Source organism: Phalacrocorax carbo, chromosome 1, assembly GCF_963921805.1.
Source record: "Phalacrocorax carbo chromosome 1, bPhaCar2.1, whole genome shotgun sequence".
Classification (NCBI taxonomy): Eukaryota; Metazoa; Chordata; class Aves; order Suliformes; family Phalacrocoracidae; genus Phalacrocorax; species Phalacrocorax carbo.
In genome coordinates this window covers 120,628,913-120,635,981 of record NC_087513.1, presented here as the reverse complement: position 1 = coordinate 120,635,981, position 7,069 = coordinate 120,628,913, and positions in this window count along the sequence as shown.

Sequence of the window (7,069 nt, the reverse complement as noted above, 5' to 3'; positions counted from 1 at the left end):
GCTCAAATGCAGACATGAGGCCCAGCTGTTTAGTTTGCTGACAATTTGTAGCCTCCCCTTCTCCAGTGGAAGGTGTTGAATGTCAGCAATGGAGCCTGGCAGCAGGTAGGCAAACTTCGTGGTGTTTTGCCTACATCCCACATTGAATAGAAGCTAGGATTATGAAACCCTGTAATTATGGTCTTCTGAAGGACAGTTGCATGTGTGAGATTAAACCGTTTGACTGTATCCAGAGCAGTAAATATCAGTACAACACTGGTGATGCATGTCTTTCTTGGTCCTCAAGAAAGGATTAGAAGCTGCCATCTGAGTGCTTGATATTATGGCGGAGAATGGTGACTTGGAGACTGGGATACCTGCTTTATGACGGTGGCTATTAAAACTTCGTAGTTCTTGTACTCTGATTTAAGAGGGGGCTCTAGGGAAAGCAGTTGGGGAAGCGGTAAAGGAAACTTCTGCCCCAGAGTGTAGCTTTGCGATTGTTCAGGTGAAGAGGTTGGTTGTGCGCCGATCCGGTAGTATGATCTTACCAAAACCAGGCTTAACTCCCATTGCTTGTGAACTAGACAGTACAGGAGGAAAAAGCTCCAGCTGGCCTTTTTGCTGGCTGTTGGTGAAGAAATGATTCTTACTCAGCATGAAGCCTGCTGATATATGTAGCAAACTGCAAAATTTTTTAACAAATTTGAATCTGTAGCGGGCGTCTGTATTGGATCATTTCTGCATGTCACGGGGTAATGCTGTGTCTGAAGTGGTGGTGTGAGCCAAAGGCAGGTCTTTTGTTTTGTGTCATCAAAACCATTATTTTAGCCAGGTCATCTGAGATAGTGAGGGCTGGTCCCAAGGGTTGCTACTGATGCTCTCATCTGAGCATGGAAGAGTTGCAGGGATGCTGGAATCTGTGAGCTTGTGGAGCTCTCCTGCAGGGGCTGACAGGGCAGGTCAGCCGTTCTCTGTGACACCTGCTCACTACAGAGGTTTCTGCCCAACCCTACTTTCTCTTTAGCAGCTTTCACGTTGAGTGTTGTGAGTCCTTGTGCATAAACAAAACCATTTACTCATACAGGAGGAAAGTCTTTTGAGGAGGACATTGATAACTGTTTTCAGTGGGTTGGTGCAGATCCTATGCGAACGTTGGTATTGTTCGAATTCTAAAGGGTAAAAGACTCTCATCTTGGCAATTCCTGTCCCTGGGGCATATCTTTCCTCAGCTGTTTTCTCAGCACAGGATAGACCTTCGCTGTGATCTTTGCTGGCCGTGATCTTCGCCCTGCCTGCTGTCCTGGAAGAAACCCAAAATTTCTTCCAACGCTTGAACTCGTGACAGATCGCAGCATGCAGGAGTGGAGTGAGATGTGGTATCTGGCAGGCTATTCAGGACTTTTTGTTCTTTTTCCTGCAAATTTTCCTTTCCTATTCCATTTCATGTTTCCTTTTCTGCACGTGACACTTCGTGAGCTCAAGTTGTGAGGCTGTGCATGTCTGTGGACTGCTTTGAAGGGGTCTGTGAAAAGTCATCAGAGGAAGAAAACTTACTGGAAGGTCTAAATACACTGCAGTGTGCCTATGTCTTGAATGGAAAACAGTTAGAGGCACGCAAATAATTAAAAAGGAGTGAATACCACTGCTACAGAGTTAGACAGCACTCCCTTCCCTGGTATTTGAACCATTTATTTCTAGTGGTTAACCTGATGTCACTTGCTTGTGTTTATTTTCTGAACTTGAGCCGAAGTGCGTATGTGTGCCTAGCAAAAAGGAGATGGGTCAACTAGGGTGCAGTTTTATAGGAGAAACAGGAACCCTCAAACCATTGCGTCGGGTATGTGTAGGCAACGTAAGTTCACCCTGCACTGTGCTACACCTTTCTGTGGTGATTGTGTGACTCCCTGCTTCTCCTCTGAGCACTGACAATCCAAGGAGCCTTTGAGAATGCAGGTAAGGAAAAAATTGGAGCAATGCTGAATTTCTTTTCATCAGCATTTTGAACCAAAACATACGCTTCCTACCTCCATTGCTGGGATTTCACTGAAACCCCTTCAGCAACACACTGTTGAACAATGATCTTTTTTCTGATGTAGCAGGAAGGAGTCCTAATCAAATGCAGCCCGGTAGCATGCTTTAGAACAATCCTTACATTTTTAACGAAACGTTGAAAGCAAATTTACTCTATACACAGAAATGTCTGTCAACAAAAATGCTCAGTTCCTTAAAAAAGAAAAAATCCTGGTACAATACAGTTGCTTTATCCTCAGGCTAATAAAAAGCTGCCACCAATTTCAATACACTCCAAAGTCTGCTTCAGCTTTTTTTACTCTTTGCTGAAATATTTTGTATGAATTGTTTTGATCTGAAAAGGAAAAGCCCTACAGGCTCAGCTCTTACTGGTTGTTCCTGCTGCCACCAGTCCTGGTGTGAACATGGGTTGTGAACATGTTCACATGTGGTATGAATGAGGCCGGGATGACTCAGCTGAGTGTGGAAATCCACAAATGAGAAAAAACAGGCTGGACATGGCTTGTCAGTAGTTGTAGATGCAGAGGCTGGAAAGAAAAACAGCTAGAGAATTGAATGGCTTTAGAGGCCAACAGGTCTCTATTTCCAGTATGTTTGCACAAGTTACCGTGCACCTCTGAAGAGCAGGGTTCTGCAAAGTCCTGCAAGAACTAGAAGTAAAGGCTTTTCCACTCCTAAAGTAGGTCATTGCTTGATATCCCATATCAGCACTTTTTTACCCAGTGACCTTCTGCACATCCTCTTCCCTCAGTGAGGTCAAGGTCAGAGTAGAAATTCTGTGAAGAAAAAGCCTCTTGGGAACTAACGTGACTCTGGAAGGCAGAGGAGCAGCTGAGGGATCAATCAAGGACTGCGAGGAGACGAAATGTCCCTGCGGAAGGCAGGGGCTTGCACCTGAAGGCCGGGGCTGAGGGCGCACCTGTGTGCACGTGCGGGTAGCGAGTTCTCACAGGTTTGTGCCAACTGACCTGGCACGTGGCTGCTTTGAGGAGAGGAGCAGGGCACAGAGCACAGCCCAGCAGCAGCCCCGGGTTGCACTGATGTTCACACCTGCCACTCAGAACAAGAATGGTCAGGCTTTTTGCTTTGCTCTGCACTATGATTGATTTTGTCTTTGCTTTTCTCCCTGGCATCATCCTTTGTTTCAGGCTGAGTCACCCACCCCGGCCGGGGCTGCGGCAGTGGCGATTCTCCTCCTGGGGCACCTTTGAGCACAAGCCCCATTTCAGCGCTGAGGTCCTCAAGCAGCAGTGTCACGGCTTGTGGCCAGTGCTGGGGATGCCATGCCCAGCACGTGGGCAAATGCACCTCACCGCCAATGCTGATTGTGCAAGTCTTGTGCAGCGTGTGACACTCGGCAAGCCACCACATCCTGCAGGGTTTAACAGCTAAAATCCATCAGAGCTCATCTCCAAATGGAGCTACCCTGGCTATGGGTGCCTTGGAGGCTGGACTGCAGCTGTGAGTAGCCATTATGCAGATGAAGAGTGTGTCGTGTTTCCTGATGTTTTGTGTTCAAGACAGATCACAGCACCAGCAATGTATTTCTTTTAATATACTATGTTTTTCCCCCATCCCACTTCTGTTAATAATGGACGTGTTTGCGCATGCCTAAGGCGGGTGTTCCTGTGTGTGTAACTTGAACAATCTGGGAGCAGCTACTAGATCCATTTTCTAATTGGTACTTACAGCCTTGAGTCTCAATGACTTTCAGTAAGAGTTTATTAAAGTCTGTGGGTCTGATGTTCATTGGATGTGGAAGTTAGGTACTGTCGGTTGTTTAATGCAACTTTTAACTCAAACAGTACATGATAGCTAGGTGGACGTATTAACTCCGGAGAATCAGCACGAAGCAAATACGGGTAGAAGCAAATATGACATTAACACAGTCGTGGAGCCTCCCTGCTCCTATTAAGAGCAAGGCTTCAGCTCTTGATGGAAAAGCTCTTGTTCTTGTACGCTTGTTCACTTGTCTGAGATCAATCAGATTTATACCTGCAAGCGTGATATAGAACTTCTGCATGCTGTCCATAGGGATATAAAGAAAATTTAATAGTCTTATCTGGAACGGAAACTTTAATTTTGGACCATCAGACCTGGTCATATAGATATATGTAAAAAAACAATAAACAAGAAAACCCAACCATTAGTAGGAGACTAAAGTGCTTTGTAGCACAAAGTAAGGAGGCCCTCACCTTGCATTGTATCTTGCCGTCATCCTTAGGCTTTAAATTCACTTATACATTGTAAGGGAACAATAAATACCCACTAAACACCTCACGACCCTTGCCTCTCTTGGTCGTGGTGGGAGGAGAATGGGACAGCCTAAATCCTGTGTGGTAGCCAGGAAGCAGTATATGCTGGCACTGTTGGGTTTTCTATGCCTTGTGCTAAAGAAGAGATTACGGTGTAAGCAAGCGGCTGCTGCTGCTAATCTTTTCTGAAGTGGCTGCTGGGGAAAGGCAATTACTCAATGTGAAAAACACCAATTAAAACATCCATTTCGCCATTCCATCTGTGCAGGTTTTTAGGCATGTAGCTTGATTAACTACCTTTACAGACATATTGTAACCCACCAGGGTTTTGTGCTTTTAAATAAGAACTGTATTACTATATTTTCTCATCAGCATGTTGTCAAGATGGCAGATCTGATGTAAACTCTAGTTAGATTTCTGCAGTGCTGGGTGTCTTGGATTTCTCCATTGACTCCTCCCCTTTATAACTGCTCTATTTCACATTGCAGTGCTTCCTTTGCTCTCTAATATTCCAAAGCTCAAGAAAGGTAGGATGAGACACACCAGCTATTTAAATGAAAAACAACATCAGTCTGATTTTTTTCCTATTTCCTGGTCTATGCAAGAACTTATCTATGAACCCTTTAGACTTACCCCAAATAATAATTCACCGTCATACCTAAGGCCAACAGTATTCAGCAAATGAACCACCCATTAGAAAGTGAAGGCTTCTTATCTTCAATGAAATAATAATTGTAATAATTAGTCACTGTCTTAAGATTTGCACGTACTGCATTTCCGGAATACTTTACCAAGAAATTCTGTTTTGTAAACAAGGTAGAGCTGTTTTGTGTCAGGCAACTTCTAGTAAGGACAATAAAAATCAACCAGTAGTTCTCAGTTTGCATGAAACTTAAGAGTTTCTTTAGAGAGGAATAGTTTCTACCTGCTTTTTCTAATACAAAGGCATGGCAACTTTTGCCCTTACGTCATAAGACTGAGTTTTCAGCCTTTTCCCACTCTTGCCACTGCCTAAAACCTAAAAAGCTCTCCAAAACCCAAAACCAACCAACAAAAACCCCACAGCCAAATTAGCACAAAAGGCCCCAGGCCCAGTGTAAAGCCAGCTATATGAGATTTTAACTTGCTTGTCAAAAATAGTCATATAAAATCTGGCTCTGTCCCTTCTCTACACTCCGTGGTACAGCCAGGAGGAAGTTTCAGCCACTCTTTGGTTTGGTTTTGTAACCCAGCACAGGTAAGATCCACAGTAAAAAGAAACGAAAGTAAAATAATTCTCTTGACTGTTTCACCTTTGCAGCTATAGAGTGAGTCTTCTGCATAAAAGGTTAATGACTTAAAACTCAAAGCGCTCATTGGTCAGATGTAGTAGCTTGGGCAACAGTTGGGTATAGCAGCTCCATTTGGACGTGTCAGGTGCCAGCACGGCAAAGCTGCTGCTGCGTTTTTGCTTCCTGTTAATAAGCAACGGGTGTATTTAGGAAGGCATTGAAAATGTGTTGGATAAATCAAAAGGCAAGAGGCTTTTTCACCCTATTTGCTTTCTTTCTGCTTGCTGGGAAGCCCAAAAGACTGCAGCATTATCTAGATACCACACAGGGAATCTGTGAATGAGTTAATAACAACTACTGTAATTCTTAGGAAGTTTCCAGTTCACTTATTGCCCTGTGGCCTCATGTGGGGCTTTGCTGGCACCACCGTGTAGGGGAAGCCCTGTCTCACTCCTTGCCTGCCCTGTGCAATGCTGCCCTGGCACCCATCTTTCCCCATGCTGGTACAGAGATGGTGAAGTTGGGAGAACCCAGTCTGTGGCTGGGCCTTCTGCTACGTCCCCTTCTGGGAACAGGCAGCACAGCCAGAGCTGCTTCTTGCCTGCTGGGCATGGGAAGGAGGCTCGCGTGCTTGCTGGGGGATGCAGGACTGCATGAGCCCTATATACAGCTCTCCCTCTGGCCTGATGTCTTTTCCTCTGCTCAGTTCCCCTTGTGCACGCTGCTTGTGCTTTGGTGCAGTGCCTGGTGCTCCTGCTCTGGTCCGGGTTGTGACATCTTGTACCACTCTAACAGAAGTGACAGGTATCAGGCTTTCTCCATAGATACCACTTGCATAATATATCTCACTGAACAAGGTACACAATCGCACCAAGTGGTTCAGTAACAAGAAACAGAGAATTCGCTCTCCTGTTAGGGCTGTCTGGGAAGTACCGTTGCCTTCCCATTCCCACACTCATCCTTCATTGCTCGGTGACAGATGCCACGTCTTTCTTAGGCATAGTTAGGCCTGCATACCTTGTGTGCACCTGGGCTCTTTCCGTAACTGTCACTGACAATCCAGTTGATGTTACTTGGGTGAGAACAAATAACATGTGCAAAACCTATTCAACCTACTTAAAAATTGTGATTTGTGAAAAAAACCAAAATAAACTGTTTTTTTTTAAAATAGATCACATCAAAATTGCAAAAGGTGAAGAAACGGTCAGGAAATGGTGCTCCCAGGTAAGCAATGAGTAGTATTGCAAGTGTGGCTGCCACTTTATTCCCAAGTAGGAGATGTTAGGGCTGAGAAAGTATTTTACCATTCAGACGTCCAGTCCTTTCTGCTGCCCTGGGGAACGGGGGGTGGTGAGAGAGCTACCCAGTGCCCTTGCTGATCAGCTCCGCTTCGTAACAGCGGGCCTGCAGGAGTGAGCCTGGCAAAGGCAAGCACGCCGAGACGTGTCGACAAGCTGAGGAAGCTGGCTGCAGCTGGTCGTCATGAGGACACAGAGAGAAGGAAGTGTTGTGACTGTGTTTCTAGCTTGG